The 13,810-nt window shown below is 40.4% G+C and overlaps 1 pseudogene; it reads right to left on the reverse strand.

Annotated features, from left to right (window-relative positions):
- Positions 1-9,718: 9,718 nt before the first annotated feature.
- LOC106828399 (deoxycytidylate deaminase pseudogene) lies at positions 9,719-11,873 on the reverse strand (annotated as a pseudogene).
- Between the last annotated feature and the right edge of the window lie 1,937 nt (positions 11,874-13,810).

Consider the following 13,810-nt stretch of genomic DNA (forward strand, 5'->3'; position numbering starts at 1 on the left):
GTTTTACTTCTTCGTTACCTATTTGGATTCCTTTTATTTCTTTTTCCTGCCAAATAGCTCTGGCCAACACCTCCAGTACTATGTTGAATAGGAGTGGTGAAAGTGGGCACCCTTGTCTTGTTCCTGTCCTCAGAAGGATGGCTTTCAGTTTTTGTCCATTGAGTATGATGTTGGCTGTGGGTCTGTCATATATGGCCTTTATTATGTTGAGGTACTTTCCTTCTATACCCATTTTATTGAGGGTTTTTATAATAAATGGGTGTTGGATCTTGTCGAATGCTTTCTCTGCATCTATTGAGATGATCATGTGGTTTTTGTTTCTCATTTTGTTGATATAGTGTATCACGTTGATTGACTTGTGGATGTTGAACCATCCCTGTGTCCCTGGTATAAATCCCACTTGACCATGGTGTATAATCTTTTTGATGTATTGCTGTATTCGGTTTGCCAAAATTTTGTTGAGGATTTTTGCATCTATGTTCATCAGTGATATCGGCCTGTAGTTCTCCTTCTTTGTGTTGTCCTTGTCAGGTTTGGGGATCAGGGTGATGTTGGCTTCATAGAATGTGTTAGGGAGTACTCCATCTTTCTCAATTTTCTGGAACAGTTTGAGAAGAGTAGGTATTAATTCTTCTTTGAATGTTTAGTAGAATTCTCCAGAGAAGCTGTCTTGTCCTGGACTCTTATTTTTGGGGAGGTTTTTGATTACTGTTTCTATTTCCTTACTTGTGATTGACCTATTCAGATTCTCTATTTCTTCCTGATTCAGTTTGGGGAGATTGTAGGAGTCTAGGAATTTGTCCATTTCTTCCAGGTTGTTCAATTTGTTGGCATATCGTTTTTCATAGTAGTCTCTTATGATCTCTTGTATTTCATTGGTATCTGTTGTGATTTCTCCTCTCTCATTCCTAGTTTTATTTATTTGTGATTTATCTCTTCTTTTCTTGGTGAGTCTGGCTAAAGGTTTGTCAATTTTGTTAATTTTTTCGAAGAACCAACTCTTTGTTTCATTGATCCTTTCTATTGTCTTTTTTGTTTCAATATCATTTATTTCTGCTCTTATTTTTATTATTTCCCACCTTCTACTGACTCTGGGCTTTGTTTGTTCTTCTTTTTCTGGTTCTGTTAGGTGTCATTTGAGGTTGCTTATGTGAGCTTTTTCTTGTTTAGTGAGGTGAGCCTGTATTGCGATGAATTTCCCTCTTAGGACTGCTTTTGCTGCATCCCAAATGATTCGGTATGTCGTGTTCTCATTTTCATTTGTCTCCAGATAATATTTGATTTCTTCTTTAATTTCTTCAATGATCCATTGTTTGTTCAGAAGTGTGTTGTTTAGTCTCCACATTTTTGCACCTTTCTCTGCTTTTTTCTTGTAGTTGATTTCTAGTTTCATAGCATTATGATCAGAGAAGATGCTTGATATTATTTCAACTCTCTTCTATTTATTGATGTTTGCTTTGTTTCCCAAAATATGGTCAATCCTTGAGAATGTTCCATGTGCACTTGAGAAGAATGTGTAACCTGCTGTTTTTGGATGAAGTGTTCTATATATATCTATTAAGTCCATCTGGTCTAATTTTTCATTTAATTCTATTATTTCCTTGTTGATTTTCTATCTGGATGTTCTGTCCATTGGTGTTAATGGTGTGTTGAGGTCCCCTACTATTATTGTATTGTTGTTGATGTCTTCTTTTAGTTCTATTAAGAGTTGCTTTACAAATTTTGGTGCTCCTGTGTTGGGTGCGTATATATTTATAAGTGTTATGTCTTCTTGGTGGAGAGTCCCTTTTATCACTATATACTGTCCCTCTTTGTCTTTCTTTATCTGTTTTGCTTTGAAATCTACCTTGTCTGATATTAGTATAGCGACACCTGCTTTCTTTTGTTCATTATTAGCTTGGAGTATTGTTCTCCATCCCTTCACTCTGAGTCTGTGTTTGTCTTTGGGGCTGAGGTGTGTTTCCTGGAGGCAGCATATTGTTGGGTCTTGTTCTTTGATCCATCCTGCCACTCTGTGTCTTTTGATTGGGGAGTTCAATCCATTTACATTTAGAGTGATTATTGAGATGTGGGGGCCTACCACTACCATTTTATGTCTTGTTTTCTGGTTTTCTTCAATTTCCTTTGTTTCTTGTCCCATGGTTTAATCTGTTCTGATGAAGAGCTGCTACTCTCTGTTGTTGTCCTTCTACTTATCTCCTCTGCTCTTGGTTTTGTAGCCCCTTTCCTTTTTTGGATTTTTCAGGAATGAGGGTTTTCCTGAGGATTTCCTGAAGAGGAGGTTTTTTGGCAATGAACTGCCTTAATTTTTGTTTATCTGGGAAAGTTTTTATTTCTCCATCATATTTGAAGGATATTTTCACTGGGTAGAGAATTCTCAGCTGTAGATTTTTGTCCTTCAGATTTTTGAATATATCATTCCACTCTCTTCTAGCCTGTAAAGTTTCTGCTGAGAAATCTGCTGATAGCCTGATGGGGGTTCCTTTGTAGGTTAGTTTCTTTTGCCTGGCTGTCCTTAGTATTTTCTCCTTGTTGTTGACTTTTGCTAGCTTCACTACTATATGCCGTGGGGTTGGTCTTCTTGCATTGATAAAGTTTGGAGATCTATTGGCTTCTGTCACCTGAAGATCCATCTCTCTCACCAGATTTGGGAAGTTCTCAGCCATTATTTCTTTGAATAGGCTTTCTGCCTTTTTCTCCTTCTCTTCTCTCTCTGGTATAACTATAATCCTTACGTTGCATCTCCTAATTGTGTCTGATAATTCTCGGAGAGTGTCTTCATTTCTTTTTAGTCTTACTTCTCTCTCCTCCTCTGCCTGCAGCATTTCTATATTGCCATCTTCCAAATTGCTAATTCTTTCCTCCATATTATCGGCCCTACTGTTCAGTGCATCTAGATTTTTCTTAATCTCCTCTATTGTGTTCTTCATTTCCAATATTTCTGTTTGGTTCTTCTTTATCGTATCAAACTCTTTTGTGACATAGCTCCTGAACTCGTTGACTTGTCGGTCAGAATTCTCTCTTAACTCATTGAGTATTTTAATGATGGCTGTTTTGAAGTCATCATCATTTAGGTTATATATCTCATTTTCTTTGGGATTGTTTTCTGTGTATTTGTTATTTTCCTTCTGTTCTGGAGATTTAATATATTTTTTCATATTGCTTGATGTTGTTGATTTGTGCCTCCGCATAGAGATAGAGTTTAGATGCTCCTTCCACTTGTTTCTGCTGCTGTGGTGGGGGAGCAGCTGTTTATACTGCACCAACCAGGAACCCTATCCGCAGTTGCTAACTGGGCCTGGGCCCCTCCTCGTAGTCACAGTGGTCCTTTGGATTCCCTCCTCTGTCGTGGGGGCCGTCACAGGGGGGCTTCAGGCTGCTGGTGCCTACTGTTGCAGCCCACCTAGACGTGCTCCCTCCTTGGGGTCTGCAACGGTGTTATGGGCTTTTCCAGCGGCCAGGGGTAGGATCACTTATATTTGTCGCTCCATCACTGTCGGCACCCACAAAATCTCACTTGTCCACTATGGGTCGCAGCAGAGCTATTGGCATCTTCTACAGTCTGTGGTTAGCTCACCTAGCTATGCTACTTTTGTCCCGGGGTCTTCCAGCCTTGTGGCTGCTGGATGGGTGCTTTCTACTAGTGCTGTGCAGAGGCTTTCCCTGAGGCTGCTGTGAGCCTGTAGGGTTTCCCCCTAGGCTATGGAGCTGGGTCGCTGGAACTCCACCCAGCCCCAGTCCTGTTCCCCAGGAACTCAGGGAGCCCTTTGCCCTGTCTTGGGGATAGCCAGAGATCCTGATTTCAGTGGTAGCTGGTCAGCTGCTGCCCTGCCTGATATTTTCCTCTCTGGGACCCTCCCGGTGTTGTGGAGCTGGGCGTGGCCCTTCCGCTAATAGCAGACAGAAAGTTTTGTCTGCTGCCCAGGCAGAACTCTGGAGCTTCCCCTCTGGGCCACAGGGCCAGCCTCTGGAGCTCACCCTAGCCCCAGTCCTCTCTGAGATCTCCGGCAACCCCTTACCCCATGGGGCGGGCAACGGCAGCTGGGGGTCACCTCGCCCTCTGGGGTTCTCTCCGGGACTTTCCCGGAGTTGTGAATGCTGGGTGTGGCCCCTCCGCTAATGGCAGATAGAGAGTTTTGTCTCCTGCCCGGGCAGAACTCTGGAGCTTCACCCATCCCCAGTCCTCTCCGAGATCTCCGGCAATCCCTAGCCCCACAGGGTGGGCAACGGCAGCTGGGGGTCACCCTGCCCTCTGGGATTCTCTCCGGGACTTTCCCGGAGTCGTGAATGCTGGGCGTAGCCCCTCTGCTAATGGCAGACAGAGAGTTTTGTCTGCTGCCCAGGCGGAACTCTGGAGCTTCCCCTCTGGGGCACGGAGCCAGCCTCTGGAGCTTCACCCAGCCCCAGTCCAATCCGAGATCTCCTGCAATCCCTAGCCCCACCGTTCAGGCAGTGGCAGCCGGGGGACCTCCGTACCCTCAGTGATTCTCTCTGGGACCCTCTGGGCGCCGTGAACACTAGGCGGGATCTCCCTGCCAATGGCGGGGAGAGACTCTCCCCGCGGGCTCAGGTGTGTAACTCTAGAGTTTCCCTCTGCATTTAGGAGTAATTGCGGGGGGTTTAGGTAGGGTTCTGGTCACCTGTTTCCACTGTCGCTCCTCTGTTGTGTGCTCGCTCCTGCCCTAGATGTGTGTTGATCTTCTGGGGGCATCCGTTGGAAGAAAGCCACTTGCAGGTACTAGGCTGTTCGGTCGGGGTCAGAGAGTTTTCACCTATTTCCACATCCTCCCGGAGGAAAGTCTGTCCGCCTTCCAATGTATAGTCGCGTGGGTCTCTCAGATGTCCTGAGATGCTGTCTGGATATCCTTTGCTAAGCGATGAGTGTCCAAATAATTGTAGACTCGAAGGGGGAGAGACAAAGAGGACTACTCACGGCGCCATCTTGGATCCTCCTCCCTGTAATATTCTTTTATAGATTGAAGAGGTCCTTGACAATATAAAGCCTGTGTTTTCAGACTTCAGGCACCCTGTAGTTTTATTGGTAGCCAAAATGGCTTTGGGCCATCTTTGAACCCAGGACACATGTAAGAAAGGTGGACCTGAGTCTTGACTGTCTTGAGTCAAAAATCAGTAGCATTTTAAAGGAAATATTTGCAAACCATATATTGGATAAAAGGTTAATATCCAAATGTATAAAGAACTTACACAAGTCAATAACAAAAAGCCTCAAAAACTCCCATTAAAAAATGGGCAGAAGAACTAAAGAGACGTTTTTCTAAAGAGGACATCCAACTAGCCAATAGGTATATTAAAAGGTACTAATCATCAGGGTAGTGCAAATAAAACCACAGAGATATCACCTCACACCTGTTAGAATGGCTAACATCAAGAAGACAAGAGATAACAAGTGTTGGTGAGGATGTGGAGAAAAGGAAACCCATGTGCACTGTTGGTGGGGATGTAAATTGGTTCAGCCACTATGGAAAATAGTATGGAGTTTCTTCAAAAAATTAAAAATAGAAATACCATATGATCCACCAGTTCCGCTTTTGGATATATATCCAAAGGAAATAAAAACAGGATGTTGAAGAGATATATGCACTCCCATTTTATTGCAGCATTATTCACAATAACCAAGGTATGGAAACAAGTGTCCATCAATGGATGAATGGATAAAGAATGTGAAGTAAAAATACATATATATATATGTATATCTATATGTATATATACACACACAAAGAGGATATTTATTCAGCCATGAGAAAGAGGAAAATCTTGCGATTTGCAACAAAATGGATGGACCTTGAGGGCATTATGCCAAGTGAGATATGCCAGACTGAGAAAGACAAATACTGTATGATCTCACTTATATGTGGGATCTAAAAAAAGTAAAACTTATAAAAACAAAGTAAAATGGTGTTTAACAGGGGCTGGGGGAATAGGAGAGATGTTGTTTAAGTATACAAACTTGCAACTGGTAGATAAATAAGTCCTGGAGATCTAATGAACAGCATAGTGATTTCAGCCAACAATACATTATTATAAATGTCAAACTTGCTAAGAGACTAGATCTAAATTATTCCAGCTACAAAAAAAGAAATAATAATTATGTGGTGTGATAGAGGTGTTAACTGACTTGACAATGGCAATCATATTGCAATCTATAAACATATCAGATTAACATGTTTTACACCTTAAACTTACACAGTGTTATATGTCAAATATATTTTAATCTAAAAAATCAATAACATTTCTAGTCCAAATATAGTGTGCCCTGGGACAGCCACTCCCTCTGGTGGCAGTACAGTCTTTCGACTGGCGTCACCATAAACGCATACTCTCTCAGCAAGGGCCCCTCTGCTCCCATCTTGAGGGTGGTATATTTGTGGCCATAGATGTTATTCTGCTCCTACTCTGAATGAGGTCCTACCCTTCTATGCAGGGCTGCAGTATAAGCAAAGTTCCTTTCAAGGTTGGAGATGATTGAGATTATAGAAGAGGGCAAAAGTTGACATGGTTTTTTCTGCAGAGGGCCAGGCAGTAAATATTTTAGGCTTTGTGGGCTGTATTGGCTCTGTCACAGCTTCTCAACTCTGCCATTGTAGCACAAAAGCAGCCATAGACAATATATAAAGGAATGACTGTGTCTGTGTTCCAATAAAACATTATTTATGGACACAAATTTTAATTTCACATAATTTTCACGTGTCATGGAATATTCTTTTGATTTTTTTCAACTATCTGCAAATGTAAAAATAATTTTCTTTAACTCCCTGGACATTTAATAGGATTATAGAATTATTTATTATTTTAGATGTGATCATGGTATTGTGATACACGCTGAAATGCTTGTACATACAAGAATAGGGTGGCTGGGATTTGGTTCAGAACATGGATGTGGGTGCGAGTGTGGAGGAAAAGCTCAGGCCAGAGGGTGGTGGGTGCATTAGGTTCATCATACTATCCTGCCTACGTTTGGATATGTTCAAATTCTCCGTAATAAAGCTTAAAAAATAGGGGTGGAGTAAAATTTTGCCAAGTAACCTCAACTTTTTCAAGCTGCTATCTCCCAGCAGCATCATTTAAATCAAGAAAGGCTAAGAGGCTGTGGACTCAAAACCCTGTGCATGCTGAGGCCAGGTAGCCCTGAGTCTCCTGCAGGCCAACTGTGGTCCTTCCAGTGGGGTCTAGACACCGCTGTCCTACTGCACCTCAGGCTGGCCAATGAGCCTCAAATAGAAAAGTAGCTGGGACATGCTGCTGACCAAGGTGCCATAAAAATCATTCTTAGCTTATAGGCCATTCAAAAAGAGGCGGCAGGCTAGGTTGAGACCACAGGCTGTAGTTAGCTGACCCCTGGAATAAAGTATCTATCTGTTTGGCAGTTGTAGCTTTCCAGACCATAGATGACCCAAAATATGAAGGGAATAAAGAACACTCCTCATTACACCTGTTTTTGGTAGAAATTCCTCAAGATTTACAGTTACACTGTGCTCTAGTGGTTTGATGGTAGAATCATGAAGTGGGATGCAAATGGACTTGGGAGCCTTTCTTATCTATTTTGATGTTACATTTATGATTAGATCAAAATTCATATTTGTCTTATTTTTCCAGGAAAGAAAAGTCAGTCAAATCAGCAGATTTAGAATTTTTTTAGAACAATATTGAAAAGCTAAGTCATGCTTTATAGAAGAATATATTTGAAAAATAAGAGCAATCTATTTAGAGTACACTGCTAATGTTATCACAATAGGAATATTTTTAACAATTTAATTAATATAGTTGACTTGAATGTCCTTAAATCTATTTTTAATATTTCCTTTCTCTATTTATACTTCTTGGGAGTTAAGTATGAGAATGTGAAACCGCACCCAGCCTACACTTCCCTTTATAGTTCCAAGTATTTTTTATTTCATATTTCATAGTCTCCACAAATGACATAGAAGTTCTAAATCTCACACACATGACAATCCTCACTCATGGCTTCCATGACACCTTACTATTAATTTATTATGGGTTTATTTATGTACTTGTTAGACCTCAGTTACAGATGGTTGAATTGATTATACTCCTCAGCTCATTGCATCTTTGGTCTGGGAAAGGACATTTTCTTGTTTAACTTATTCGCTTATTACCTTTATTCTCATTATCCAATTCCATTCCCAATTTCATACATAGGCAACATTGTAACCTGTTTAATTGGTAATTTTTGTTCATATATGTCCTTGCTAATTGTTTTGTGTGCATGCATTGTAAATTTTCATAAGTGCTGTTTGATATATATATTTCACTCTTTCTTACTTTTCTCCCTAAAATTGTTTTAAGGTTTATCCCTATTTCTAAATGTACATCTAATGTGTTGTTTCTAATTTCTGTGTAATAAGGTGTGTGTCCACCACATAGCATCTATCTCCTTCTGAGGACTCAAGTTACCTCTGATACCCCACATGGAAGATCCTTAGACTTGTACCCTTATGGGTGTGAAAATATAAGAGCACTTTAAAAAGGTAATAGTCGTTAGAATAAAGAAACTATTTTCTCAACAAAGGTACTGAGCATGTTTAATAAATATTAAATGATACGAGAGACAAGGGGCACAGCCATGTATTCCCTGACACAGTGATTAGAAATTGAGATTTGTGTCAGTGAAGCCATGGCACCAGGAGCACAAATGAGCTCCCACTGCCGATAGCTCTGGACTAAACCAGCTTGGGTGGGCTGAATTTCTCACAGGAGAGGAATTAATTTACTCTCCCTGTTGTATAGTGGCCTTGGAAGTGAACTGTGTTGGCACATGGGAGAGCAGTGACATGTTTCCACACGGAGGAAGAAGTGGGTGGATGCCCCACCCATCCCATCCACACAACCTCGGCTGCTACCATAGCAGGGTGTAGTCTTGGGGACAACAAAGGGAACCAGTCTGTCTCCCCCAGAAACAACTCATTATTCAGATAAACTAAATGTAAGAGCTCCATGTGACCAACAAACCGAAAATAAGCTGAAACAACAGGAGTCCCTGCCCCCAGAGGGATAATGTGCCTCTACCCTCTGTGTAGTAGGACAGGTAACAGGAGCAGAGGAAGTATGCCTGGCTTGGTTATGCTCATCACCTGTCAGGGCAGATATGCCATCTTATCTAGGTTTTTGAGTGGGTGGGTGGGTGTTTCCTTTAACCCTCTAAAGCAAATACTTTAATGCTACTGTCATTTGGATCCTATTTTTTTTTTCCAAGGATGCTACGTGTTATTCTTCATTTGGGCCAGATATTCAAATCAGTGTGTCTGCTCAGCCCGGCTAAGGACACAATTATTTATTTCTCCTTCCAGCACTTGTAGCAGTGAAGAGCGACTGCTGAAATGCAGCAGATGACAGATAGCTGATACCCTTCTGCACAACCGTGGCATCCCATCAAACCAGGATAAAAAAGGAGGGGGCACCCTCACTCCAGCCCAATGTGACAGGCCATCTGCAGGCTCCTTTATTTTAAACCCTAAATCAATAGTTTAGACAGATGTAGATTTCATGTGACAGGAGTTACAGGAAGGTTTAAGGCTTTATGTTCTTCAGGTGTCTACTTTTGCTCTACTGACTATTAAAAAGTTATTTGTGACTTCAAGATGAAAGGCATTAGCAGCTTCTTAGCAGAGGATAATCCTAATCTTCTGGAGATTTAACGAGATGTAACTCACTGAAGTTTCTGACTTGGTCCGCTGCTAATTTAATCAAAGCCAATGAAAATCTTGCTGAACTTAGTGAATTTCCTGAATGTAACCACAGCCATATTAAAAATGAGCCTTGCAGCTGTTGTCTCATCACTATCATGGTATTTACCAGACATGAAAATTACTTCCTTTATACCTGCCTAGATGATGAGCTGAGCACATTCATTACATGGGAACAAGGCAACATACATGGTACAGCCTTTTATAATTGCCAAATTTTGTTCATGATGACATTCAGCTTGGCATGGCGCACATAAGGGTATTTGGTATCCAGCTTACTCTCTGCTGTCCTCCTCTAAGGGAACAGGTCATCACTGCCCCCATTTGGCATTCCATTTTATCCTGTCCCTACAATCTTGTTTTCTGCATTCACAATTCAAGCTCTGACCTGAGAATTTGAATCTTTGCTTCTCTGTGCTGATAAGAAGGCCACTGCCATGAAATATCTAGGCCATTCCAAGTGGTCATCCCCTTTTTTCAGGAAATGTCATTCATGCTGAGTTCCTTCACTTCACTCTCCTCTCATCCTCCTGTCCTGGGTCTTCAAGCCTGCAGGCTGGTGCTGGTCCCCACTGCCACCACCAAAGCACACCTAGGCCAATTGGTAATATCTTAAACCATTTAGCTGATTAATTTTCAGAGTTTCTTTGTCCAAATATAAGCATCTTAAAGTCTGTAGATTTCCCTTGAAATACCACTTCATGCAAAAATGGAAGGGAGTTCATAGAGATTTCAATAGAGTTCTCACAATTATTAGCAAGTCCAGTAGCCAAAGAATCAGCATAGATATAAAACATTTGAGCAAGAAGATAAAGATATTAATCTTGCTGATCTATATAGAATCTGCATCCGAAAATTGGACACGAAAACTGTACATCTCACAGGTTTTGATATGTAATGTTTTTATTATTTAGTCTCAAATTCTTTTAAATTTTCAGAATAATTTCTCCTCTGACTAATGAATTCTCTAGAAGTATGTTTTTAAACCAAGTGTATGGAGATTTACAAATTTATCTTTGTGTTGTTAACTTTTAGACTAGCGATATTGTGGCCAGAGAATGCGAATAGGGTCCATTTATCACCTGTTCTTTGAAATTTGTTCATACTTTCCTTATGACCTAGAACGTAGCTGTTTTTATATGTGATTCATGCATGCTTGAGAAGAACAAGTACTCCCCAATTTTTGGATGTAGAATTCTATATAGGCCAGAATAATTTTTTTCAGCTTTATTGAGGTATAGTTGACAAATAACATTGTACTATATTTAAAGTGTAAAATGTGATGATGATTTGATGTACATATACACTGTGAAAGGATTCTCACAATCGAGTTCACTAATGCATCACCTCACATAACATATTTACTTCTTTTACCTCTTTTTCTTTTTTTTTGGTGAGATATTACCTTGGAGATATTGTGGGTTTGGTTCCATACCACCACAATAAAGCAAATATCTTAATAAAGCAAGTCACACATATGATTTGGTTACCCAGTGCATGGAGGAGTTGTTTACACTATACTGTAGTCTATTAAGTGTGCAATAGCATTTTGTTTAAAAAGACAATGTGCATACCTTAATTAAAAAATACTTTATTACTCAAAATTGCTATCCATCATCTGAGCCTTCAGCAAGTCGTAATCTTTTTGCTGGTGGAGGGTCTTGCCTCAATGTTGATGGCTGCTGACTGATCAGGGTGGTGGTTCCTGAAGGTTGGGGTGGCTGTGGAAATTTTTAAAAATAGGATAACAATGAAGTTTGCTGCATCGATTGACATTTCATTTCACAGATGATTTCTCTATACTGTGCACTGCTGTTTGATAGCATTTATGATAGAACTGCTTTCAAAATTGGAGTCAATCCTCTGAAATGCTGCCAATGCTTTATCAACCAAGTTTATGTAATATTCTAAATCCTTTGTTGTCATTTCAGCATTCTTCACAGCATCTTCGCCAGGAGTAGATTCTATCTCAAGAAACCACTTTCTTTGCTCATTCATGAGAAACAACTCCTCAGTTGTTAAAGTTTTATCATGAGATTGCAGCAAATCAGTCGCATCTTCAGGCTCCACTTCTAATTCTAGTTCTATTGCTATTTCTACCACATCTGCAGTTACTTCCTCCACTATCCAGACTACTAAAACTTTCTCCATATCAGTGATAAGGCTTTTTCTCCTGTTATTTGTGTGTTGACTGGAGTAGCACTTTTTTTTTGCCCCTGAGGAAGATTCTCCCTGAGCTAACATCTGTTGCCAATCTTCTTTTTGCATGAGGAAGATTCACCCTCAGCTAACATCTGTGCCAGTCTTCCTCTATTTTGTATGTGGGTTGCTGCCACAGCATGGCCACTGATGAGTGGTGTAGGTCCACACCCAGAAAATCAAACCTGGACTGCTGAAGTGGCGCATGCTGAACTTAACCACTAGGCCATGGGTCTCACCCTTGAAGTAGCACTGTTAATTTCCTTCAATTACTCCCTTTGCGTTCACAATTTGGCTAATTGTTTGGCACAAGAGGCCTGGCTTTTGGCCTATCTTGGCTATCAACATGCCTTCCTTACTTAGCTTTATTATTTCTAAATGGCCTAACTTTAATGTTGTTGTGTCTCAGAGAATAGGGAGGCCTGAGGTGAGGGAAATAGATGGGAGAATGGCTGGTTAGTGGAGCAGTCAGAACACATAACATTAATTGTTTGCCATCTTATGTGGATGCGGTTTGTGGTGCCCCAAATCAATTACAATAGTAACATCAAAGATCACCTATCATAGATCACCATAAGAAATATAATAATGATGAAAAACTTTGAAATATTATGAGAATTACCAAAATGTGACACAGAGACATGAAGTGAGCAAATGCTATTGGAAAAATGGTGCCGATAGACTTGCTTGATGCAAGGTTTCCACAAACCTTCAATTTGTAAAAAATGCAATATCTAAAAAATGCAATAAAACAAGGTATGCCTGTATATATGTTATGAACTTGTCAAATTAATACTTGTTAAGTGGAGTAGAGGGTGCAGGATGGTAAGCTGAAGTTCAACAACAATGATCACAAGAGAAATTGAGATGGAGAAGTTTATTCTTCACAGGTCCTGGAGGAAGAACATGGCATGCCCAGAGGGACCACATCAGGAGGTCAAGGCAGAGTGCAGAAAGAAAGACAAGACATAGGGTGTATGTCATTAGTAGGGTTTGTGGGTGGAATGCTGTACGTTTCCCAGGCTAAGGCTGAATTGTTCAATTAAAACCAAAATATTGGGGTTTTGGTAAGCCCCACCAGGGTCTTATTAAGGGGTGCATGAGAAGAAACAAGGAAGGCTGTTGATCACAAGGACTGTGGAAGAAGTCATATCAGGAGCTTACAGTTACTTGTGACTCTGCAAGCTGCTCTCTAGGGCATGAGCTCCCATGAGGGGCTAGTGTCAGTTTAAGGTCACTGCAGGCCCCTTGGCCAAACGAAATGGATGCTGAGGCAGCAATACTATCGAGTAGCTTAGCTAAATTCTCCACAATATACCACATTTTTTTTATCCATTTATCCATTGACAAACACTTAGGTTGTTTGTATACCTTAGCTCTTGTGAATAATGCTGCAATGTACATGGGATTACAGATATCTCTTTGAGGTAATGATTTTGTTTCCATTGGATATATACCCATAAGTGGGATTTCTGGATCATATGGAAGTTCTATTTTTAATTTCTTTAGGAATCTCCATATGTATTCCCATGGTGGCTATATCAGTTTACATTCCCACAAACAATATTCAAGGGTTTCCGTTTCTCCACACCTTCACCAGCATTTATAATCTCTTGTCTTTTTTATAATAGGCACCTGAACATGTGTGAGGTGATATCTCATTGCGATTTGCGTTTCCCTGATGATTAGCGATATTGAGCACTTTTTAATGTACTTTTTGGGCATTTGTATATCTTCTTTGGAAAAATGTCTATTCACGTCCTTTGCCTATTTTTTAATTGGGTCATTTGGATTTTTTGCTACTGAATTGTATGAGTTCCTTGTATATTTTGTATATTAATCCCTTATTGGATATGTAGTTTGCAAATATTTTGTCTCATTCCATAGGC

This window comes from Equus asinus, chromosome 25, assembly GCF_041296235.1.
Source record: "Equus asinus isolate D_3611 breed Donkey chromosome 25, EquAss-T2T_v2, whole genome shotgun sequence".
In the NCBI taxonomy this organism is placed as follows: domain Eukaryota; kingdom Metazoa; phylum Chordata; class Mammalia; order Perissodactyla; family Equidae; genus Equus; species Equus asinus.